General features: G+C 40.0%; 2 protein-coding genes across 3 annotated transcripts in view; one reads left to right on the top strand and one right to left on the bottom strand.

Moving 5' to 3' along the window:
• Positions 1-3307, top strand: part of LOC124615545 (TM2 domain-containing protein almondex) — a 135570-nt gene extending 132263 nt beyond the window's left edge. Inside the window, exon 7 of the mRNA XM_047143518.1 lies at positions 3120-3307. The gene's annotated coding sequence lies outside the window, so the exon portion shown is untranslated. The remainder of the gene's footprint in view (positions 1-3119) is intronic.
• A 3664-nt stretch (positions 3308-6971) lies between these two features.
• Positions 6972-26652, bottom strand: part of LOC124616725 — a 57678-nt gene continuing 37997 nt past the window's right edge. Inside the window, exons 6-7 of one of the 2 annotated variants that reach the window (XR_006979871.1) lie at positions 22776-22997; positions 22557-22687 (exon numbers count right to left, since the gene is read on the bottom strand). The gene's annotated coding sequence lies outside the window, so the exon portion shown is untranslated. Of the gene's footprint in view, positions 7310-22556; positions 22688-22775; positions 22998-26652 lie in introns of those variants that run through there. The other variant, XM_047145086.1, reaches the window with a different exon arrangement.

Genomic DNA, 26652 nt, shown 5'->3' on the forward strand with positions numbered 1-26652 from the left:
TTGTTTCCCGTTGAGCATAAGCCATTTGACTGTTACTCATGATTTTGTAGAATCGCTTATTGAACATTCAAGTATATCTCTGTATATGTCTTATGTTCGCCTTTCTTATGGAGAGGATGTAGGAGTAAACAGGCATTAGAGATGTTGTAATTTATCCAGATTTCTTCTCTAAACTGTTGGAGTCTTCCTGCTATGATTTTAATTCTGATTTCTTTCATACCGGTCAACTTGGAGTCACATGGAGATTTTCCTAAACATTTATTCTTCCCAAAGTTAACATCAGTCTGAACTAGCCAGCCAGACACTGAGAGATTTATTTGTTTTACACTTCGACATTATCAGATTTTGACTTAAGCACTGAGTCAATGACAGTCTCTCTCCCTGTATAAATGTCCTGTGAAGCTTCTGTGTAAAATTCCCTTGGTTTTGTTTTTCCTAATTTCTTGCAGTTATTACCCAGGTTTTTATAACTTTAACTTTGTCTTCTTTAAAACTTCCCAATTTTTCTTGAGTTATTTTGGCCTGCCGTCTTCTCCTCTGTTTGTATTCTAAATACTTATCACACTATTCATTTTACAGTTTCTGCTTTTATTTTTTATTAGAGTTTCTTAAGTTATTGTGAAGGGAGAGACCAAAGTGTTTTCTTTCTTAGAAGCATTGTGAGGTATGGGGACTTTATTATTGAGTTGAATGTCAATAGAAGGTGTTCAGTCTTCACATTTCATTTCCTGTCTTATGTATTAGATAATCCTCAACAACGGTTTCAGATATTTTCATATCACAAACATTAATCTTGGCATGTGCATAGGTACGCTTTCAAATCCAATACAGAAGTGATATCCTCTCCAAGAGATGAAACTCAAAATGGATTGGGTGATGTCCCATTTTGACAATAAAACAGTTTGTAAGATTAAAATGTTATGCATTCTTGTGAGACCTGTTTCACTATCACTGAGTAACCTGTTGCATTCACTGTATTAATAACATGGATATTCAACACGCATACTGAGTGAGGTGGTGTGGAGTGGTTAGCGCATTGGACTCACATTAGGGAGGATGATAGTTAAAACCAGCATCCAGCCACCCTAATTTTGGTTTTCCATGATTTCCCTAAATCGCTTCAGGAAATTCTGGAATGGTTCTTTTCAAAGGACACAGCTGGCCAAATTCCTTCCCCAAGATTGTGCTCCATCTCTAATGACCGTGTTGTCAGCAACATGTTAACCACTAATCTCCTTCTCTGCAGCACATTTTATTTTTGGCATGCAGAAATATATTACGTATTGGAATGTATTCATTCACATATTGCTTCATAGAGATGGATATTATTGGCACTTTGTATTAAATTGGAGCTGCCACATAGCAATAAATAACAGAATACATTTGTAATAGCACAAGCTGAATAATGCACATTGCCCAGCTATTACGTATTCCAGTCTTTTGTTGGTCCATCTCCTCCTCCCCACCTTCTCTGTCCATGACCAAGTTATCACCCCCACTCCAATAGCAGGCCAGTAGTTCTAACCCCACAGTATTTCTTTCCAGAGAGTGAGTAATGTGTGTACGTAGTTTGGTTGAAAGCGATTCAAGCATTTTTCATCACATGTCTTTTACATATTTCACCCGTATCTGTGGCGAATTTTGACATGCAGTTCCTTTTTGATGCAGCTCAATCTTTATGATATCTTACCTTCTAAACACTGTGTCACGCAATGGTATGATTTTGCAGGTACATTCAGTGGTATACATGAATGCTGTCTGCAAAGTATGTCGTGGATAGTTAGGAGTAAAGAAGTAATAAATTAAAATGTCATGCCTGATGCAGCAGTTTTACTGCATGAACAGCGAAAAATGTAGTAAATGATAAACTGTTTTCCTTTCATCATTATGTGGGGATTGTTAGCAAGAAAAGCTTTTTTTAAAGATTTGAAATTATGTGTAAAATTTGTTAGATGTGCTCTCTTTCTCAAATACTGGATGAATAAATTCTGGGTATCAGTGCTTTGTGGGCTACACTTTTTGAACTCCACCCTCACCCCAATGATAGGTAGGTGGTTATAATCACCATAGCAGTTTCCAGACAGGAAGTGATATGTGTACCAAGTTTGGCTGAGATCAGTGCGTACATTTTTATAATATGTATGGATCCTGTATATCCAACAGTGACCGAAAAAGACTAGGCAACTTACAGCTTCATTTAATTGTGTTAAAAAATAATTTTTAGATGAACTTCCAGCATGGTGGAATAATTAGAAGTCAGCAACTTCTGTTAGTTGGTACAACAAAAAACACAGAAACCCAGACAAAATTACAAATTTGACTTTTTTAAAATTTTATTTATAGGTAACAAGTTTCTGGCTGGGACCCCATTTTCAAATCATCATATCAGATAGTCAAAATGGTGTTTCTGAAATTTGGCTGTCTGATACAATGATTTGGAAATGCACCCTGGCCAGAAACTGGTAATCAAATAAAGAAATAAATAAATGGAATTTGCAACTTTGGCTGGTATTTTGTTGTTGTAACTCTATACAGACCATTGAAATGCTGGTGAATAATAATGATATTTGAACATCTAGATTCACGGTTGGGAACCTTTGTTAGCCATATGCCAAGTAGTATTGTTTGCTGCAAAGCTGTATGACAAGTAATAGTGTATTTATAGAAGTAAAAAATATTTTCTTTGAACAATATCATTGTAATTAAGTAAAAGCTTCTAATAGCAAATAAACAGCAGCTTTTTCCAAAGTAGCAGCTCTCTTGTCAATTTAATTGATTAAATGTATATGGTACGAGTGTGAATAGCATTATGCAGTATAGTGATAGTTTATTCTTAGTCTGTATACTGTATTAAGTATCTGTGATGTCTTTATCTTATTTTAAAGTACATGTTGACTTGATCACGCGCCTGAAGGTTCTTGTTCTTGTGGGGAGCTACGCAACAGGATGGATGAGTGAATGTTCCTTCAGCATTGATGAGTAATTCACAGTAATTCAAAATAAAATGCAGTTAAATTGAGTGTTTGTTCCAAGAGCATGATTTCCATTACAGTTAACATTAAACACAGAATGCTTACATTTTGAAGTTTCTTATTGGACAACTAAACTACTTGTTTCAGATTGTAATGCTGTCGGTGTTTGGATGAAGAATGCATATTCAGGGAATACAGTATGCAGGCGGACCTAGAAGTTTCATCAGGCTACATTGTGAAGAATTTATTGAAACAGTATTTTAATACAAAACAATGATTTATTTGTACTTGTTGTATTTTTCCATAACAAATAAATATAAAAATTTTGCCTCTTTCTTTGTTTTTTCCTTATGCTCAGCTTGATTCTTACAAAGAAAAGTCACAATATTTGTGATGTAGATGAATACTGCTTGTTGGCGCAAACAAGAACAAGGTGGGGAGAGAGTAGGGCAGCTACGTGCAGTAGAGACATTGAACGGGAGGGGGGGGGGGGGGGGGGGGGGCAGTGAAAAGTTCCTTCGACATTATGTTTTTGATTATGGTATGCATTTCATATTTCTGAATTTTTCATTTTATTGTTTTTCTGCTTACGGGGTTATGGGGGAAAGGTGTGTGTACATGTTTCATTAGTTTTATAATCTGAGAATATATTATTCACTACCCTGTATATCTCAAGGTTTTCTTCTTCTTGAACCACCCATAAAAGGTTTTTTGTTATTATTTACTCCATGGATTAAACATTAAGCCTGTTCTGCCAAAAAAACTGCTCCATCTTTACATACCGGCTCCTCATACTTCTTGTCTTCTCCCATATGTCGTGATATTTTAAAGCACAGTTAAAGTCTTAGGACCCCCTCCCGTAAAAACTATTTCTTCATTAATGACATTATGAAAAGGGTAGTTGCTATTCACCGTACAGAGGAGATGCACTGTCAAACAAAGCCTTTGGCCAAACAGCTTTTATCAGAACAGACAACATACACTCACGCAAACAGGACCACAGTCTGTGGCTGCCAAGGTGAAACTGCAAGCAGCTGGGTGGTGGGGGTAAGGAGGAGGCTGGGGGGAGGAGGGATAGCAGGGTAGGCGTGGGGAATGGTAGTGTGCTGCTTGTTGGCGCAAACAAGAACAAGGTGGGGAGAGAGTAGGGCAGGTACGTGCAGTGGAGACATTGAACGGGGGGGCACGGGAGGGGGGGGGGGGGGAGGGGGGCAGCAGAAAAGAAGTAAAAACTTGGTGGAATAGAGGGCTAATGTACTGCTGGTGTGGGAACAGGGAAGGGGATAGGTGGGTAAAGACAATTTCTAATGAAGATTGAGGCCAGCACGGTTACAGGAATATAGATTGTATGGTAGGTAGAATACCCATCTGCACAATTCATAAAAACTGGTGTTGGTGGGCAGGATCCAGGTGGCACAAGCTGTGAAGCTGTCTTTGAAATGAAGAATGGCATGTTGGGTAGTGCGCTCAGCGTCTGGATGCAGCTTAGCTTATAGATCACGACTGATTTCACAGGTAGCCGTGCTTTTGATGGGGTAGGTGATGCTTGTGTGAGGATGTATTGGGTAGGTCTTGCATCTAGATCTATGACACAAATATTAGCCATGAGCCAAGGGGTTGGGAACACGGGTTATGTGGACAAGAATATTTTGTACATTCGGTGGGTGGAGAAATAGTACTGCGGGAAGGTTGGGAAGGATAGTGGGTAGGACATTTCTCATTTCAGAGCACGGTAGTTGAAACAGTGATGGAGAATGTGATTCAGTTGCTGCAGTCCTGGGTGGTACCGAGTCACCAGGGGAATGCTACTCTGGCCAGATGGTGAGACTTTAGGAGGTAGTGGCTGACTGGAGAGATAATGCATTGGAGATCTGTTTTTGTACAAAGTTGTGAGGGTAATTATGGTCTGTGAAGACCTCAGTGAGACCCTTGTATTTTGAGAGGGACTGCTCGTCACATAGATGAGACAGCCATAGGTGGCTAGGCTGTATGGAAGGATCTTCTTGGTATGGAATGGGTGGCAATCGTCAAAGTGAAGGTACTGCTCCTGGTTGGTATGTTTGATATGGACAGAGGTACTACGTAACCGTCCATGAGGTGGAGGTCAACATCGAGGGAGGGCCAGGTGATGCGAATGGGGGAGAAGCTGTTGAGGTTCTGGAGGAATGTGGATAGGGTGTTCTCACCCTCGATCCAGATCATGAAGATGTCATCAATGAATCTGAACTGGGTGTTGGGATACTATGTAGTCAGAAGGGATTCCTCTAGATGGCCAATGAATAGGTTGGCATAGGATGGTGCCGTGTGGGTGCCCACAACCATACCCCAGATTTGTTTGTAGGTAATGCCTTCAAAGGAGAAATAATTGTGGGTGAAGATATAATTGGTCATGGTGACTAGGAAGGAGGTTGTAGGTTTGGAATTCTTCGGGCGTTGGGAAAGGTAGTGCTCAATAGCAGCAAGGCCATGGGCATTAGATATGTTAGTGTAAAGGGAGGTGGCATCAATAGTGATGCGCAGGGCACTGTGTGGTAAAGGAACAGGAACTGTGAAGACTCAATGGAGAAAATGGATTGCTGGTATCTTTTATTCAGAAGGGTAGGTTGTAGGCTGCAGGTGTTGGTCTACGAGAGCAGAGATTCTCTCAGTTGGAGCACAGTAACCAGCGACAATGGGGTGTCCTGGTTGGTTGGGTTTATGAACTTTAGGAAGCATGTTTTAGAGGCAGCACTTTGAGGAGTGGTAGGGGTGAGGAGAGAGATCCTGCTCGATTTTTGGAATAGGTTCACTGTGGCAGGGTTTGTAGGTGGATGAATCTGACAGCTGCAGCAGGTGAGATTATAAGATGAGCATCAGTCTTTAGGTGGTGCATTGTGGTTCTTTTGGCTGATGTAAAGTTAGTTTGCATGTTGAGGGATTTGGGGAATGACGGTGATGCAAGGAAAAAGTTAACAGGGGGTGATTTGGGGGTAGTGGGAGTGGATCAAGGTTGGATGGAGGAGTGAACTGGGTCAGGCAGGGATCAACATTGGTCTTTGGTTGAGTCTGATTGGTAGGGTTGGTGGCAAAAAAGTGTGTCCACTGTAGGGACTGAGATAAGAGCTTTAACAAGTCCTGCATGATTGAATTTGGGAGTGGGGCAAAAGGTGAGGCCTTTGTTAAGGACTGATACTTCTATGGGAATAAGGCTTTTGGAGGAAAGGTTCATGTGTTTCGAGTCTGTTTAGGTTCTGGATTCTGTATGGTGATGGCAGTGAGTTTTTGAGGGTGGGGTAAAAATGTAGCAGGTCAGGGGGGGGGGGGGGGTTGGAGAGTGTTTTAAAAGTGGTGGATAGTGGTAGTCCAAAGCGGGAGTCCAAAACTAGCAGGGTGGAGAGGTGGGTGCAGCTCTAGTTCCAGGAGGGCAAGTGTTTCAGTGTGTGTGACATGGGATCCAGGAATTTGGGATTGCATAGCAGGAGAATCTTATGGATGGACAGGAGGTATTACAAGGAGGTTTGGACCTGATTGGCTTGGTTTTGCAGGCTCATGTTGGTGAGGGTTAAGGACTTTCAGAATCTGAACAGATGGAGATCATAGTGCAAGGAGGGGTTACACCGGGAGACGTGTAGTTTGATGGTAAGGCTGTTTGTGGGGGGGGGGGGGGACTCCATGAACCAAGCAATAATGGCAGGAACAGTATGTGGGAATGGGTTCTGGTTAGGGGTAAGGAAACGTTTATGTATAGAAGGAGCAAGGACATGGTAGAGGGTAAAAACGTGTAAAGATATGTAAGTAATGTAGAAATACGTGCAATAAATTTCACAAAAATCACCACACACGCTGCAAAAATCACAAAAAAGATGAAACGGATGAAGTATGGAGGAACAAGATGAAATCTGGGTGAGTAGGCCAATAGTGAAAGGCGAAAACCAACTGAAATCGGCATGAAAACATTATGAGATCAAATAAAAATTAAAAAATTAAAAAAAAAAAAAAAGGATTTTAATGTGAGTTGCAAGTCGGTGAGTGGATATGTGTGAAGAAGGGGGATGGCAGATATGACTAGAATAGATGAAGTTAGTAAGTGCGATCTGGAATAGAGAGGAGTACGGGAGAAGGAGGCGGGGGGGTGTTGGTAAGGTGAGATACAAGTTCTTGTGGCACAGAAATAACACAAAAATATGCTACAGTGGCACAGGAAGAGTGATCAACTTTAAGGTCTAAGATTAATGTGATCGGCAGGAGCAAAGTGGTACATGAGATGCTGCACTAACAATCAGAACGATCCTGTAGCCATCTCTTGTGTGTGACTGGATGGTTGATGCAATGTGGTCTTTAAGGCGACAAAAGTAATGCTGGAAAGAAGACAAAGAAGGATGCATTAGAAAACAGTAACAAAGGAAAACAGCAGTGGATGAAGGAATGAAAGAAAAGATATCAGGTAAAATCAAACAGTGGAAAATCCAGGATAGAATAACGACAATATTATGAAAAGGATAGTGGCTATTCATCACACAGCAGAGGTGCTGAGTCGCAGATAGGCACGACACTGTGCTGCATACTAGGTGGGCGTGACAACCATCAAGTTGGCTGTCCAGATGAATGGCCACCGACAAACTGTGGCTAAGAGACAACTGGACCACCCAGTCGCAGAGTATGCTGCTGCCCAACAAAATGTTCTTCATTTCAATTGCTTCTTCCCAGACTGGGCCATTTGGATCCTTCCCATCAACACACCTACTTTTTGGACTTGTGCACATGGGAACTCTCCCTACAATATATCATACGTTCCTGTAACCCATCCAGCATCAACTTTTGTTAGTCATTGTCCTTACCCTCCTATCCCCTTCCCTGTTCCCACTGCAGCACTATAGAGCCCTCTATTCCACCAATGCACCCACACTCTTTCTACTTCTCTCCTTTTCCACTGTCCTCACCCCCACCCTTCATGTAACCTCCCAACTGCACCTAAGCTGCCCTACCCTCTCCCCACATTGTCCCTGTATGCTCCCACAAGCAGCACTTTACCCCCAACCCCCACAACTACCCTGCTATCCCTCCCCTTCCCCACCCCATCCTCCTCCTTACCCCTACCTCCGAGCTGCTTCTTGAGAGAGAGAGAGAGAGAGAGAGAGAGAGAGAGAGAGAGAGAGAGAGAGAGGGGGGGGGGGGATCTTTTGTCTTTTTGTTGTCTCTATCTGCAACTCAGCATTTCCACTATATGAGCAACAGGAACTATCGTTTTCATAGTCTGTCATTATTCCATCGTGGATTTTCCACAGTTTGACATTTCTTCATTAAATAGTCATATGAAAACAACAATAAAACCAATATCCTGTACAAAATACAGTCCCTTCAGTATATCCGAGTTGTATGGTATAATTATGGCATTTTGCCAGCTTCTTTGTATATTTCTCTCTCTCACTCTCTAGTTTATATCATACAAAAGCTGTCATCACTAAGTAGTCCCACATCTGCAGGATTAGTCTCACATCTGCAGGATCAGCTTCAGGTACATACGTGTAGTACTGCAGAGATTGTGTATAATTTCTGTTAAATAGAAGCAGTTACATCAACACTGGGAGCAAATCAAACAGTTTCTCACTGTAACTGACTCATGTCATGTTTGATATATAAAACCACCCAGATAAATTCCTGTAATCACCATTGCCAAAGAAACAAAAAAGGTCAAAGTTGTTGGAATATGAAAGGGATGCAGGACAGGAGTGACAAAGAAAGGAGCTCAAATCCCTAGAGTGTAAAATAAATGGACTGCAAACACCTTCACTACCCTCCTTCCACCTCCAATGACAATGTCATTGGGTATTAAATTCTAATCTCCTTTCCATCTTGGTTCTTCAGTGCATTCTGATAAAGGAGGCCTGAACACCATTCACATAACAGGGTAAAGATATGCACCCCAGCACAAAATACAATACAGATGGGGAGAAGTGTGTATAGCAGCTCTATGCTGGTGACTGTTCTAACCAACATTTCAAAGTAAGTGAACAGCTGGAATTGGAATCTGATACCTGGATGCCAAGTCAAATGGACAATGCAGCAACTAGTTATTAAGAATCAATAATGACACAGTTCAAGTAGAATGGTCAAGCCGGTATCAAATCATCCACAGTATAACTATTCCTGAATATTCGAAAATGTTGTGTCTAGCTAAACAAATTGAAACAACTCTTATTTGTTCCTATTCAAAAGATAATTTTTGATAACTTGTCCCCTTTCCAAATTTTGCCATCATTGGTGACAAATGCATTGCACATTTGTTGTTAGTTTCGTGTTTCTTGGATCATTTGCATACTAAATTGTTACAATGTTGAAGAAGTTATTCTATATGCACATCACAAAACTATTTTGTAAATATTTGATCACTTACAAGTGGTGGTATATAAATAATGATGGAGATGTTAGTAATTCCTGCACACCATCTTGCATACATAACAATAAGAATATGGAATAGAAGGAATTGTGAAGGACAAACGTGTTTCAGTTCACTTTCAACTTTTAGATTGTTGTCTGCCAGACATTTTATCACAGGGTAACGGATAAAAATTTTTGGTTGCAGCGTTTTTACCCTTTTTGGGTTAAGTACAACTTAATATGGATTAAAAATGTCATTTTTTCTTCAGGTATTGTAATTATGTACATCATTGTCCCTTTTGATTTGCAGCGAGTTACTTACAGCAAACTTTGAGAGGGGAAAAATATATTCTGAAACTATAGTCAAAAAGCCTAAATCTTTAAACAGATGTGTAAAAGACGATTGTAGATGAGCACCACATACTCTCACAGCACAGTTTTAACCAATGAAGACTTCCTTTCTTAAAGATGAGTTGCCCGTAACATTATTCCATATGACATTACATACATACACACATATCTAGCAATCACAGGGCCTTCAGACTACAATCAGCTTCCACAGACTGTCTCCATTCCTTTCTGTTTTGTGCTCAGTTACTCCAGGCGTCTTCAATCCCCAGGGCTGCCAGGTCCTCAACAGGTAATCCATCCAGTACTGCCTTGGTCGTCCTACGGGACATCTGGTGTTTGGTTTCTCCTGAAGTGCCTTCTTCACTTGTCTTTCTTCTGACAAGTGGGCTACATGGCCCACCCCACTGGATTCTTTTTCTGCAGCTTCCGTTGGGTTGTTGCACCTAAAGATTGATTTATTCATTTTTCCTCCTCCTCCTCCATTCCATTTTATCTAAGGTGGTCTCCACATCTCCCTTATTACTCTTCTTTCAAATATGAATACTTTTTCCTTTTCTCGTTTAGTCATGCTCCGGTTTTCTGAACTGTAAATGACTACTGTCCATGTTACCGTGTTATGTTTCATCTTAGTGTTCGCTGTCTTCTTCTTAATTGGGTGAACTTCATTTTGTCTTGATTCACCTTTAGCCCAATCTTCTGCATGTAGTTGTCCATTTTCTGACACATTTCTTTCCATTTGTAGTATTATTCACTTAGTAGTACTATATCATCAGCATATGAAAGCTAATTGAAATTACCATTCATCTGTACTCTAGCACACAATGCCTACTACTCCTATATTACTTTCTCAGAGATAATATTGAACAGAACACATGAGAGAGCACTCCCTTGTCTGGGATCTGTGACCTATTGTCAATCACTTTATTCAAAAGCCAGCTTGGTATTCTTGTATGTTGTTACCTATTAATGTTTGTAATTTTCTGAGGATAATGATAGTGTCTTGTAGGTTACATTCAGCAAGCTAATACTTCTGTAGTTGTCACATTCCATTTTGCTACTCTTCGTGTGTATCGGGCATATTGTGGCCAATTTCCGTTTTTCTGGTAATGTCTCATTTTTCCGTAACAACTGAATCAATTATATATATCTAACAGCAAACTCTTACCTCCCTCTTTGATTAATTCTCCTATTCTGTCCCCCATGCGGCTTTGTCGTTTCAGAGTCTTTTGATTGCAACCTTCACATCTTCTTCAGTGACTTCCCATTCTTCAGCTTTCCTTTCATCCTTGGTGTCTGCAGGTAACATCTCATCCGGGTCTGCTCGATTCAAAATTTCTGAGTATTCTTTCCATCTTTCTACAATTCTTTCTGTGTCATTTATCAAGTTGCCATTCTTATCTCTAATGAAAAGGGTTGGGCTCTGAAACCCACATTTCTGATTTTCAATGCGCTGAAAAAATTATCTTGAATTCTTGTTGCGGATCTCTGCCTCAACTTATTCTAACAAATGGATTAGATATATTCTCTTCTCTGTTCTCAGGATTCACTTGTCTCCCTTCTTAAGTTAGAAAAATGTTCTCTTTTCTGCTCATTCTCCCTGTCAGCCAGCCACTCCCCACCACCTTCCATCTGTTGCCTGAAAGAGAGTGACATTGTTTAACGAAAATATGTCAGCTTCTTGATTTCTCTCTCCTCAAGATTTGTAATGATTGTAAATGCAAATGTGGCTGAACCAAGTTGTTTTAGGAGTTCCAAAATGTGCTTTTACCAGTTTACATTCTCATTAATATGGACACCAAAGAATTTTGAAGCTTCCACCCTATTTATTATTTCTTCACAATGTGTTACATTTATCATTGGTGTGGTAACCCCTCCATGAACCATGGACCTTGCCGTTGGTGGGGAGGTTTGCGTGCCTCAGCGATACAGATAGCCATACCGTAGGTGCAACCACAGTCGAAGGGTATCTGTTGAGATGCCAGACAAACGTGTGGTTCCTGAAGAGGGGCAGCAGCCTTTTCAGTAGGTGCAGGGGCAACAGTCTGGATGATTGACAGATCTGGCCTTGTAACATTCACCAGAACAGCTGAAAGCAAGGGAAAACTACAGCTGTAATTTTTCCTGAGGGCATGCAACTTTACTGTATGGTTACATGATGATGGCGTCCTCTTGGGTAAAATATTCCAGAGGTAAAGTAGTCCCCCATTTGGATCTCCGGGAGGAGACTACTCAGGAGGACGTAGTTATCAGGAGAAAGAAAACTGGTGACAGATCGGAGCGTGGAATGTCAGGTCCCTCAATCGGGCAGGTAGGTCAGAGAATTTAAAAAGGGAAATGGATAGGTTAAAGTTAGATATAGTGGGAATTAGTGAAGTACAGTGGCAGGAGGAACAAGACTTCTGGTCAGGTGACTACAGGGTTGTAAACACAAAATCAAATAGGGTAGGTTTCACAATGAATTAAAAAAAAAAAAAAAAAAAAAAAATAGGAGTGCTGGTAAGCTACTACAAACAGCATAGTGAACGCATTATTGTGGCCAAGATAGACACGAAGCCCATGCCTACCACAGTAGTACAAGTTTACATGCCAACTAGCTCTGCAGATGACGAAGAGATTAATGAATTGTATGTTGAGATAGAAGAAATTATTCAGATAGTGAAAGGAGACGAAAATTTATTAGTCATGGTTGAATGGAATTCGATAGTAGGAAAAGGAAGAGAAGGAAAAGTAGTAGGTGAATATGGAATGGGCGTAAGGAATGAAAGAGGAAGCCGCCTGGCAGAATTTTGCACATAGCGCAACTTGATCATAGCTAACACTTGGTTCGTGAATCATGAAAGAGGGTTGTATAAGTGGAAGGGGCCTGGAGACACTGAAATGTTTCAGATAGATTATATAATGGTAAAACAGAGATTTACGAACCACGTTTTAAATTGTAAGACATTTCCAGGGGCAGATGTGGACTCTGACCACAATCTGTTGGTTATGAACTGTAGATTAAAACTGAAGAAACTGCAGAAAGGTGGGAATTTAAGGAGATGGGCCCTGGATAAATTGACAGAACCAGGGGTTGTAGAGTGTTCCAGGGAGAGCATTAGGGAATGATTGACAAGAATGGGGGAAACAAATACAGTAGATGAAGAATGAGTAGCTTTGAGAGATGGAATAGTGAAGGCAGCACAGGATCAAGTAGGTAAAAAGACAAGGGCTAGTAGAAATCATTGGTTAAGGAAGAAATATTGAATTTAATTGATGAAAGGAGAAAATATAAAAATGCAGTAAATGAAGCAGGCAAAAAGGAATACAAACATCTCAAAAATGAGATCGACAGGAAGTGCAAAATGGCTAAGCAGGGATGTCTAGAGGACAAATGTAAGGATGTAGAGGCTTATCTCACTAGGGGTAAGATAGATACCGCCTACAGGAAAATTAAAGAGACCTTTGGAGATAAGAGAACGACTTGTATGAATATCAAGAGCTCAGATGGAAACCCAGTTCTAAGCAAAGAAAGGAAAGCAGAAAGGTGGAAGGAGTATATAGAGGGTCTATACAAGGGCGATGTACTTGAGAACAATATTATGGAAATGGAAGAGGATGCAGATGAAGATAGAATGGGAGATATGATGCTGCGTGAAGAGTTCGAGAGAGCACGGAAAGACCTGAGTCAAAACAAGGCCCCAGGAGTAGACAACATTCCATTAGAACTACTGACGGCCTTGGGTGAGCCAGTCCTGACAAAACTCTACCATCTGGTGAGCAAGATGTATGAGACCGGCAAAATTCCGTCAGACTTCAAGAAGAATGTAATAATTCCAATCCCAAAGAAAGCAGGTGTTGACATGTGAAAATTACCAAACTATAAGTTTAATAAGTCACGGCTGCAAAATACTAACGCGAATTCTTTACAGACGAATGGAAAAACTGGTAGGAGCCGACATCGGCGAAGATCAGTTTGGATTCCATAGAAATATTGGAACACGGCTTATCTTAGAAGCTAGATTAAGGAAAGGTAAACCTACGTTTCTAGCATTTGTAGACTTAGAGAAAGCTTTTGACGATGTTGACTGGAATAGTCTCTTTCAAATTCTGAAAGTGGCAGGGGTAAAATACAGGGAGCGAAAGGCTATTTACAATTTGTACAGAAACCAGATGGCAGTTATATGAGTCGAGAGGTATGAAAGGGAAGCAATGGTTGGGAAGGGAGTGAGACAGGGTTGTAGCCTATCCCCAATGTTATTCAATCTGTATATTGAGCAAGCAGTGAAGGAAACAAAAGAAAAATTTGGAGTTGGTATTAAAATCCATGGAGAAGAAATAAAAGCTTTTGAGGTTCGCCGATGACATTGTAATTCTGTCAGAGACAGCAAAGGATCCGGAAGAGCAGTTAAACGGAATGGACAGTGTCTTGAGAGGAGGATAGAAGATGAACATCAATAAAAGCAAAACGAGAATAATGGAACGTAGCAGAATTAAACTGGGTGATGCTGAGGGAATTAGATTAGGAAATGAGACTCTTAAAATAATAAATGAGTTTTGCTATTTGGGGAGCAAAATAACTGATGATGGTCGAAGTAGAGAGGATATAAAATGTAGACTGGCAATGACAAGGAAAGCGTTTCTGAAGAAGAGAAATTTGTTAACATAGAGTACAGATTTAAATGACAGGAAGTCGTTACTGAAAGTAGTTGTATGGAGTGTAGCCATGTATGGAAGTGAAACATAGACGATAAATACTTTAGACAAGAAGAGAATAGAAGCTTTCGAAATGTGCTGCTACAGAAGAATGGGTAGACCACATAACTAATGAGGAGGTATTGAACAGAATTGGGGAGAAGAGAAAATTGTGACACAACTTAACTAGAGGAAGGGATCAGTTGGTAGGACATGTTCTGAGGCATCAAAGAATCACCAATTTAGTACTGGAGGGCAGTGTGGAGGGTAAAAATTGTAGAGGGAGACCAAGAGATGTAGGTTGTAGGTTGCAGTAGCTACTGGGAGATGAAGAAGCTTGCATAGGATAGAGTAACATGGAGAGCTGCCTCAAACCAGTCTCTGGACTGAAGACCACAACAACAACAGTATCCCTAGATGCACAGAACTGAACATGTTGTCTCTTAAAATTGAGGACATGCAAAAAGAACTAATTCTGCTTGTTGTCAATTAGACAGGGGACTGTTTACATATATGAGGAACAATAGTGGGCCCAAGATTGAGCATTGGGGTACGTCGTATGTGATTTCTGCCCAGCCAAAATAATGTCCCCCAGACTGCATTCGTTGAATTATTAAGTACAACTTTCTACATTATTTTGGTTAGATACGGCCTTATACATTTGTTGGCTATATCAGTCCCATATAGCCTCAGTTTATTTAGGATAATATTGTGATTCATACATTCCAGTTCTTTACTTAGGTCACAGAAAATACCAACCAGTGCTATTTTGTTGTTTAATGCTTTTAAAATTTGGTAAGTGAACACGTAAATGGCATTCTCAGTTGAGCAACTCTTCTGAAATCCAAACTGATTTACTGAGGAAATTATTTTTGCTCAGGTGAGATACTATTCTAGAATACATCACTACCTCAGACATTGTGGGAAATGATGTCATTACTGAAATAGGTCAGTAGTTATTTGCAACCGTCCTATCATCATTTTTATAGAAGGTTTAACAACAGCACATTTCATTCTCTGGAAAAATGCCTTGAGTTAGTGACGCATTACATATTTGAGATGACAGGGCTTTTATGGAATCAAATATTTAGTACTGTATTGAAAACACCACCATAACCACATGAGGTTTTATTTTTGAGAAAATATAACACTTTCTTAATTTCAGTAGCAGAAGTTGGTGATATACTCATAATATGGCTGAATTTTATGGGCGTTGCTTTTACAACGTACTGCTGTGATTTTTCTCTTGAACTGTTTGCTCCCTATGTTTTCTACTATATTTAAGAAATTATTACCAAATGTATTTGCTACCTTGTAGATCAACATTTATAGCCCTTCCATATGGTTCAATAGTGATGTTATCCTGTTCTGTGGTTTGTTGTCCTGTCTCTCACTTTACTAGATTTCATATAGCCTTATGTCTTTTTTCGGCATTACTGATTTCTGACTTCATGTGAATGTTCCTTGATCTTTAAATACTTTTATTAGTAATTTTTTGTAGCTTTTGTAGTGCAACTACTGCAGGATCTCTACTTCTTCTTGCCTATAGAACATTCTCCTTTTCCTTTCACAAGATACTTTAAACCCTCAACTGAGCTGTTTAATGTCCTTTCTGATTAGCTATGTGGAAAGCCCTTTTCAAATAATGACATGACTTTATCATGGATTACATTAAATTTTACGTCAGCATTTGGTTCATTATAAATTTTATCCCAGGCCATCTCTGGAAAACTATTCTTCAAAACGTTTGTTCTGGAATCATTAATTATTTTGATTTCCATTAAGTAGTATCAATACTGCAAAGAAAACATTAATATGGGTGCTTCATCAAAGAAAACCTCAATTAGGGTTACTATTCTCAACCACCCATGTTGGAAAGTTGATCACTGAGATCAAATTGTGGGATCCAAATAAGATTTATAGTAATTTTACCTATTAGAAAATTTACACTGAGATCACTACAGACCCTGACTACTTGCTGCGGCCAGATACCACTGTAACAATGTAGGAAAAGATAAATCGCTACTTACCGTCAAGAAGACACATTAAGTTGCAGTTAGGCACAATTAAGACGCTTACACAAAACTTCCAGCCACAGCCTTCATCAGCAAAAGAGAAACATACACCATTCATATATACAAGCAAGCACACCTCACGCACACATGAGCGCCAACTCCAGCAGCTCGGGCCAGAATGCAAGTTTCATGTGGGATGGAAGCAGCAATCCAGAGGGGCAGAAAGGTTTGGGGGTTGTAGTGTACGTGTGGGAGGTAAGAGGAACGCTGTCTGGTAGAGTGAAAACTGCCGATGACCCACCCATCTTTCCCTGCTTCTCTCCTTTTTCATTCTATTTTTCCCCATCTCCCTGCCCCATAACCTCCTGACACTGAGCCTGTAGGCGTTGATAGGCTACAAGGGGTCCAATGACAGGGCTTGCTTTACATGGCCTCCACGTTCACCTGACCTAACGCCATGCGATTTTTTCCTTTGGGGCTTCATCAAGAATCATGTGCAAGTACCTCCACTACCACCAGACCTCCCTGAATTAAGAAACTGGATTGAAGCAGCTGTTGCTACACTCATTGAAGACACACTTATCAACGTTTGGGTTTGACGTGTGCCATGTGACAAATGGTGCTGACATTAAACATTTATAAGGTTCGTGGTAAAACTGTTTGAGTTGCTCTTTCATTTGACATATCATTTATAACTGTAAGTTTAATGTAATAAATATTATAAAGCTTTGAAACCCTGATATTCACTTATAGACACCCTGTATATGTAACAACTCCTCCTTTTTATGTGTTAGTTCTGCTTCAATAAGCTGCAATAGTGTAATCTTTTATAAGTAACTTATCTAAAGCCATGGTTATGTGGTGCTTACAGGCACAGGGTGTCTATCTTTTCAGATATATCTGACTTTTCCAGACAAGAATTTCTTCTACCTCATTACTCAGTCCTCTGATATTCCGATAAAATAAGATAACCTTACCTTTCTGTGCATTATTAAGCATTTTGTGGGGCTCTTCTGTTATTTTAACTTTTTTCACAATAGTGTGCCTGAATCCTGATTATAACCTAAAAAGGGTACCTCTCTGATACTGGTACCCACAGAGATCTTCCTTTGTGTGATGGTGGTCCCTCCTTACATTTTCTACAAGAAACACAGCCAGCTTATATTTCCATGTCTTATTCAGGTGTACGCTGTGTCTAGTATACAGCTATCTCCCAATTGTAGCAACAGGTGCTGCACTCATATGAGATTTCAGTCAGTCACCAGCAGCCTGCTCAACTCAAGTGTTCACCGGCTCACAGCAGTGTTAACACATAACTGGTCATGGTGCTGAAGGACCTCCACAAAACTCTTATTTGTGTGTGTCACTGCTACTTCTGTTTAATCCATGTCATCCCTAATGCTGCAATTTCTGTCTTTAGCCAGGCTTTTCCCTGCACCACATTTTATAATAATCTGTTTCTCTTTGTCAAAATCTCTGCCTGAATTTCATATGTCCTCTGTCACTTGGATACGACTAGAACTCGATTTCACAGTATTTGTGACCTGGTATCCCACTCCTTATCTGTCTTGTGCCATCTGGTTTACACCCCTGCCTTAGCTACTACTGAGCAGCAAAACTCTCTTTGTCCTCATCTCTTTTGGTAACGACCTACACTTAGTTTCTTTGCTGGAAGTCTGCTGCATCCTACTGTGAGCTATAGCCAGATGTGAGGCTCCTCCCCTCCTACTTCAGGTAACAAGTCAAATTTACATTAAACTGTAAGATCAAATTTAGATTAAGTTGAAGAACTTTTGCCATTTCACCCAATGCGTATTACCTTTACCCAACAATCTTTCTCCCCTTCAACATATCTAGTTCAAATTTCTAACATCAATACAGTGTCCCATTGCAACTGAATCTGGAAGCAGCAGTTTTCCTCAAAATGAGGTGGTAGTTGTATCACTCATGCAATGGCTGTGAGAAGACCACTAGGCCACCATAACTTTACAGACTAAGTGGCCCATTCATGCAGCACCCATAGTATGTCTGTGATTAAATGACATAGTGATGGTTGAGTACAGGATAAACAAGCCACACAATAATTTAAAGTTAGGTAATGTTAATTTTGGTAGTGGTGTTCTCACATGAAGTTTCATTTTTTCTAGAACCTTTAAATGGCAAGATTAACATCCAACCTATACAATATTGTAGCACATCCTTGTGAGGAATAATCCGATTTAATTGCCCTGTAGGGTTCATCAAGAAATTTATCTCTGTCAACACCTCATGAACTAAATATATTAATTTAATACTTTTCCACTTTCAGCAACACTCAATTAGTCCACCTGTGAAAAAAATGTCTGTTTCAACATAAGTACTGTATCATCATTTGGTGTGAACCTTGTCATGCAGCCACTTCTTCAGGCTTTGACCAAAAAGAAAACTAGTCACTGGCCACAAATGAAGAAGCAATTCATAATGAAGTTAATACAGCTTTCACGGCAGCAGTCCAAGATCAGTGATGACATTTTAGTGTGGTGGAAGAGAACTTTTCTCTTCGTAAAATGTGGACCTTTGTGTGAAAAGCATCCTTCATTTGTCACTGATGCTTGTTCTGTCTCTGTGAAGCTATCATATGAACTTCTTCCTCTTCTGTGGCTCTACAACTCTTGATGAGTCTTGGCCTCTTCAACTATACTTCAATTTATACCAGTCCCTTGCTAGCATATTCCAGTTCCTGTACACTATCTTCTGAAGTTCTTCTATGACTTCACCCTCCCATCTACTTTTTGGTCGACCACGTCCTGTCTATACACCAGGCTTTACCTGTAAATTTTTTTTTGTTTTGTTTTTTGTGGTTCCATATCATTCATTCGTGCCACGTGTCCAGCCCATCTCAGCCTAGATGACTTCACAATTCTTCTAACAGATTGATCTTTGTAGACAGCATACAACTCATGGTTGCATCTCCAGGGCCGATGATTCTCCTGAGTATCCTTATCTCGAATGCATCCAGCAATATAGCATACTTTGCTGGGAGAGCACATGTTTCAGAGGCATATGTATGCACTGGTCTAATCTGTGTTTTATAGGTCATTAGTTTAGTGGTCCTAGTCAGGAGCCTTGAAGATACAAGCTTTGTTAAGGCAAAATAGCTTTATTGCCTGCAGTTGGTTCCTGCTTTATTTGATAAGAGGTATCATTTAGGCTGTTTGTTGTTTACAATTGAACCCATTTACAGTCGAAGTCAGGTACTTGAAATGATCCATTCTTTCAATGGTGTATCTACCCATTCTTATTTTGCCTGGCATGTTCTCCCTGTGTGCTTTCCCAGCAGCTAGTAATTTTCTGTTAGTTGATATTTATTCTTAACTCCTGCCAGCCTGTTCAACTGCGGTGCCTGTGACTGCCATTGCCATCAGAGTTCTTGCTACTACGTTGATGTCATCTGCATAGGCCAGTATCTGCACAGATTTATGAAAAAACATTCCTCTATTTACAATATTTGCTTCTCTTGTCACCTTCTCCAAGGCTGTGTTGAATAGGAGGCATGCCAGTGCATCACCCTGCTGTACTCCATTTTTAATTTCCAAAGTACTGGACAACATCCCTCCAGTTTTTATACTACCTTGCGTTCCTCTCATTGTCATTCTTACTAAATTTGTCAGTTTTTTGAAATACCCAGTTCACCTAGAGCTTGATATAGCTCCTCTCTGTCTATACTATCGCACACTTCTTTAAAATCAATAAAAATATCACATGTTCTAACCCCACATTCCTTTATTTTTTTCCAGAATTTGTCTTAGGGTAAACATCTGGTGGACAGTTGACGTACTGGGGATAAATCCACATTGGTACAACCCCATTTCCCTCTGTATTATTGGTAGGAGTCAGTCACACAGTACGTTAGAGAGGATTTTATATCCCAGATTAAGCAGTGTCATCCCTTTACAGTTACCACATTCCATCTTGTCTCCTTTCTTATATATAGGGCATATAATTCCCTTTTTCCATGTTTGAGGGCACTGCCTCTTCTTTCCATATTAGACTAACCAGTTTCAGGACGTTCACTTCCAATTCAGAGCCTCCTTGCTTTTTTAATTTCTTCATTTCAGTTCTCATGTCTTCTATGTTGGTGGGTCCACACTGTTATCTGGGTCCTCTTCCTCCTGTATTTCTGCTGGGTTCCTTGGTACAACTGATCATGGATTAAGGAGTTTATCAAAGAAGTGATGCCACCTCAAACATATCTCCTTTTCTTTACTTATAATTTTACTGTTCTTGTCTTTTATTAAGTTTGTTCTGCATCCTGATAAGTTTCCTTGTCATACTCTCCTCTCTATGAAATTTCCTTGCTTCATTTCCATTTCTTCAACATTTGCCTTCATCCACTCACTCTTTTTCCTTTGATGGGTCCTTTTTCAATTCTCCATTTTTCTTTATATTCTTCCGTTATCCTCCTGGTACAATGTGGTTACAATATCCTTCTCTATGCTTCATTTTTTTTTCATTTGTTACTGTTTCACGCTAGGTATCAAACCACAAGGTTCCTGTTTGCTTTATGCTTTTCCCAAGTATCTTCCTTGCTGCTGCGTGCACTGTCTCTTCCCATTGATCTTCAATGTTGTCACAGTCTCCAGTGTTTTCAAGGACCTGAATTATTCTCTCCTGGATTCGTTCCCTTGCTTCCTCTGATTATAAGGCTGTGACATTATATTTCTGTGTCCTGGGTCTTCCTTTCACTGGATTAGATATTCTTGCTCGCACCCATGCCCAGACTAGGAAGTGATCCATATCTATATTTGGACCTCTTAAACTCCTCACATCCAGTAAGTCTGACTTGTGCCTTGCATCAATTTGTACGTGGTCGATTTGGTGCTGTCCATGTTACCTTATGTATTTCCTTGTATAGGAACAACGTGGAACCTACCATCATGTTTCTAGATGTTGAAAATAGTATCAACCTTGAATGAGATTTTCACTCTGCAGCGGAGTGTGCGCTGATATGAAACTTCCTGGCAGATTAAAACTGTGTGCCCGACCGAGACTCGAACTCGGGGCCTTTGCCTTTCGCGGGCAAGTGCTCTACGAGGAGACGAGGTACTGGCAGAAGTAAAGCTGTGAGTACCGGACGTGAGTCGTGCTTCGGTAGCTCAGTTGGTAGAGCACTTGCCCGCGAAAGGCAAAGGTCCCGAGTTCGAGTCTCGGTCGGGCACACAGTTTTAATCTGCCAGGAAGTTTCAGTATCAACCTTGTCCTGTTGTCATTACTTACAGCATGTTTACTACAGATACCGACTTTCTACTGTGTGAACACATCATAATCATCCCTAAAACTGGTAACTAGCTCACTGCCACCATTTGTTGGTGTTTCTCTTTGATTTCTTAAATGTAATGATGAAAGACTGTCACATTACTGTTGTGAAACCTCACAGAAACTTGTTGAAAGTACATTTAATTATGATCAACATTTGTTGTAATGGATTCTGGGTCAGCAGTTAGGACACTGCACTCACAGAACAAAATGAGTTGTCATATATAAAATATGTAACATGTGGTCTTCATGCCCAAGATCTTGTTTTTCATGATTAACAAGCTGTCTAAGGATATTAAAGGTTGTCGATTATCGTGGGCAGTTGTCTGGGTAGATGGGGGGTGCAGAGAGGGTAGGGAAAGATGGCACAAGGCAAAGAGAGGGTAGGGAGATGGTGTGAGGCAGATGACTCTATGGCTGCACAAGAGGAGGAGTTCAGAGGGTAGAGCATATACAAGGTAGAGAGAGAGAGAGAGAGAGGGAGGGAAGGGAAAGGAACTCCACGCTCTTCCTTCATGTTTTTCCTCTAATCAGTTGCTTCTCTCTGACTTACCCATGGAATGGCACCATTTGTTCATCAATAGAAACCATTTCTGGGTGAGCATGCTGCATAAATGCTTTCCTAGTCATTGACAACAATGGTCTCACTTTCCAGTGTCTGTCATCTGTCTTTTCATTGTCACTGACATACTGGCAACAACCACCTTGAGGCATACTCTAGAACTGATCTCTGCCATTGGATATCTAATATATTAGTTCCCAACATATCCTACACTTAAAAGAACCAATTAGTGATATCACTGTGCTTGCAGCCCAGTACTTCTTGATTTCATCTGGGGTGGTGTTGAGAGATTTTTCTCGTGATAAATTGTTCCACATTTGTTTTTCAGCCATATTACTTTAAAAAAATCTTTATTTAAATGCTGACTGAAATATTCAAATGGTTTCTTAACTCCTGTAATGATAGAGTTTGCATCAGAACCTGTTGATGTTGATATCATGGAAGACAAGATACTGGACGAAAATCTAGAACAGAAAGAACAGAATCAATTAATATTACTGCTATGTAATAATGAACACTAATGCCTATTAGAGATACTAAAAAATTACATACTCTGTTCTCTGGTGACAATGGCATGTTGGATCTCTAAGAGATGGAATTTCAATAGCTCATGTTGGCACTATTGAACATTCATTGTCTGAAACATCTTGAAGTTCTCCTTCAGATGCTGTTAATCCCTGAATGTGAACTTCAGCAGCATCACCAATTTCTATACCACAATTATCAGCATCAAAGACCTCAGCCAGAAGTTGATCAATTTTTGAATCAGAAGACCTGTTAGTAATACTTCAGTTATCATTTTTAATACACATTCCAATGTTTTAATTGTACTGGAAGCATCAGAAATGCCCATTAAATTATGGAAGCACTCAAATACATACTAGAAATAATAAAATAACACTGAAATGGCCAAGGAACTTTGTAAGCTGCAATCTGCTAAGAGGTATATGAAATGTAGTCGCAAAGATTCCCTTATCATGTATACCACATTTTATGGACTATAAGACACACCTTAATTTTTACGATTTTTTAAAAAAATAATGTTTTTACCATTTTTATTATTAGACTGCAAATCAGGCTAAAAAAAATTCTTGGTTTACAAACCGAACTGACAGTTAAAAATCACTGAAAATCAAACTGGGCTTTAAAAATCCCTGAAAATTTTCATCTGAACCTCCTCCTCCTCCTTCTTCTTCTTCTTCTCCTCCCTCAACATAATCATCATTGTCCTCTTCATACATAGGATGTCCTTCACTGCCATCGATAGCATTACTTATGCTGCACTTCTTGAAAGATGTAACAATAACGTCTTCTCTCACCCTAGACCACAAACGTGTTATCCACTGACACACTTGTTTGATTGTAGCTCATTTTAAAACTCCCTTTGGCATGAATTCAAGTTGGGTTTCATCCATCATCCATTTGCTCCTTTCCTCTCCTGTATACACTTTAAATTGTTTACTTTTGAGACATCAAGAGGTTGCAGTTGTGAAGTAAGTCATCCCTATTTCCATGTCGCAGTTTCTCTTTCACAAAATTTTTCAAATAACTACTAAACTGATCTAGCACAAGAAGAGAGATATTCTTTAATAAAGCACCTTTCCTTCTCTCCCACACCCTCTTAACCCATGATTTCATACCAGTCTCATCCATCCAACCCTTGTCGTGTGTGAACACCACCACCTGGCAGTATTTTGGAAGGTTCTGGCATTGTTTTGTACTTGAAAATGATCATTGGATTAAGTTTAGTACCATCAGCACAACATGAAAGGACAACAGTGGAGTGCACTTTTTTATGTCCACATGCTGTTATAACTACAGTTTTAGCACCCTTTATGGCAACAGTTCTGTTATGTAGCACATCAAATGTCAAAAGAGTTTCATCCTTATTCGCTATTTGACTTAGTTCCACACTGGTTTTCTCTTGATGTTGAATAATAAAGCGATGGAAAGATAACTTAACAGAAGCTCTCCTGCGAACCTTGCAGAACTAGCACTCCTGAAAGAAAGGAGAGCTTCTGTTAAGTTTGGTAAGTTTGGAAAGTAGGAGACGAGGTACTGGCAGAAGTAAAGCTGTGGGGACGGGGCGTGAGTCATGCTTGGGTAGCTCAGTCGGTGGAGCACTTGCCTGCGAAAGGCAAAGGTCCCGAGTTCGAGTCTCGGTCCGGCACACAGTTTTAATCTCCCAGGAAGTTTCAATCTAGCTGATTACCTGGCATTGCCCAACGCCTTCCGTTTTAGACAGAAACAGCAATCAGCTATATGTAAAGTATAAAATAAATATAAATTTATTAACTTTTAAAATTAAAACTACAATATACAAATTATAATTTAAATGTTTTACAAAATCATAATTATTGTACTATCCCTGAATCACCAGAGTTAACACCCTATTGCCAAGTCAACTCCTTTTGTCTACCCTTTACATGTATTTGGTCCATGGCCTTATGTTCCTGGGAGGGGCCCATTGTCACTCTGTTAGGAGAGGCACGGGGGAGAGGGGGGGGGGGGGGGGGGGATGGAGACACTGGTAATGTAGCCAATCAGCACAGAGTAACCAAAAACCCAAAAACTACAAATTTGGCACATCTATTGGGAGGGGGAGGGCACTCAGAATGTTGGCAATGAGCCCAGAATAACCAAAAGCTACAGATTTGGCACAACCATTGCTCATTTTCATTTTCAGCGATTGATACATCACCCTTTTCCAAACACCAGCATTTTTACCCTGGAGTTTCTCTTTCTGAACATCGACTTGGATGGTTTGAACTGATGCATCATTTGGGCAGTCCATTCCCATGAAGTCAGTATTGCTGCTCCTTTGAGTACGATCTGAAGAACGATTTCCTAGGTTGTAGTTGCTATGGCCTAGACTGATCTTTCTTTCTGCGACAAATATCTCTGCCTTGTTAGCGGACAAGAAATCAAATCCATGTATACCGACATAGCGAGTTTCGTTATTTGAAACAACTTACACCCTTGCTGTGTATTTATCTTTATCTTTATCTTTATTTGGCCAAGAATTAATTCTACATCAACTTCTCCATAGTTACGTAGCTTTCTGTTTAATCAATGCACTTTTAATAGTGGCCGTTTCAATTTATCCCATTTATCTGTGACACGCCACATTAATCGGGTCTGTGCTCCTGTGTCAATAAGTAGTTTGATGTTTCTTCCACGATATACAGCACCTATCACGAAGTCATTTTCAGTCTGGTATGATTTTCGCTGGAACTAACAGGAATCACTGTCTCCAGCAGGAGGTGGACGGAGTGGTGGCCCGTACGTCCCCGTACTCATTTAAAGATCTGGCAGACTGTCTGTTGTTCCATTACCTTTCTTCTTGTTGTGACAATCTCTCAAAACATGACCCTGCATCCAGCAATGATAGCAAATTCAATTCTCTTTACAACCCTTATACTTGTGACCCAGCTTATTGCATCTGTAGCATTGTACTGTTGTGTTAAGAACTCTGCATTCTTGTTTCTGCATCTCATTCGGTCGTCTTAGTGCTTCAATGAAACCAACAGGTGATTCTACTGCTTCCTGAAATGTTTCACATCATGCCAATCTAACAGCTTTGCTTACTTCCTCTCCGTGCAACCCATGAATGAATGTGTTCAAGGCGCTCTGGTCGGCTTCGAACAACTGAATGCGATTTTCATTTTCATCTTCTACTAACTCGTACATTTGAGCGCTGATGTTTCGGATTCTGTCGGCAAACTGCTCAATAGATTCGTCTCGTCGCATTCGCAAACTGTACAGCTGCTCTCTGTAAAATCTGATCGCATTTTTACATTTAAATCTCTGAACAACAACCGTTATAAACTAATTGTAATCTTCTGTTTTCACACAAGTAGTCTCCGCGCTAATGAAATCTTATGCTGCTCCCTGAATTCTTAATTTGGAAACCACTAGCTTATCAGAATCTGTCCATGATCCTAACAGGGCAGCACCTTCAAGTTTACAAAAAAAAACCTCCACATCATCTTAGAGTTTACCGATAAACACTGGTACTGATAGCAGTAATGAAAAATTCTTTATTGTAGTTGTACTGTACTGCATGAACTGTCATTTGACAAGTCTTTCAGAATGTTACGCTCGCTTCTTTCTGCTTTTAACTGCCGAAACTCTTCTTGCAGTTTATTAATAACAGTCTGTAGATCGACAACGTTACTCTGACTGAATTGTGATATTTCGTCAATGAGTCACTCAAATGTAAATAAAAATCCATCACTGCCTTTTGTATTCCAGCCAAACTGGAGTAGACCAACCTGAATTCCAGTGTTGGATGTCCCCGCGTAGTCGGAAGAAGTTTATGTTATGCTGCATCTCTTCAGGACTACAGATTTTCCATAATTATCCCACTTCTGACACCACTTCTATAAGGGGGTTGTTTATGTTGTTGCCCCGGATGATAATTACACAA

The sequence above is a fragment of the Schistocerca americana genome, chromosome 5 (genome assembly GCF_021461395.2).
Source record: "Schistocerca americana isolate TAMUIC-IGC-003095 chromosome 5, iqSchAmer2.1, whole genome shotgun sequence".
Classification (NCBI taxonomy): domain Eukaryota; kingdom Metazoa; phylum Arthropoda; class Insecta; order Orthoptera; family Acrididae; genus Schistocerca; species Schistocerca americana.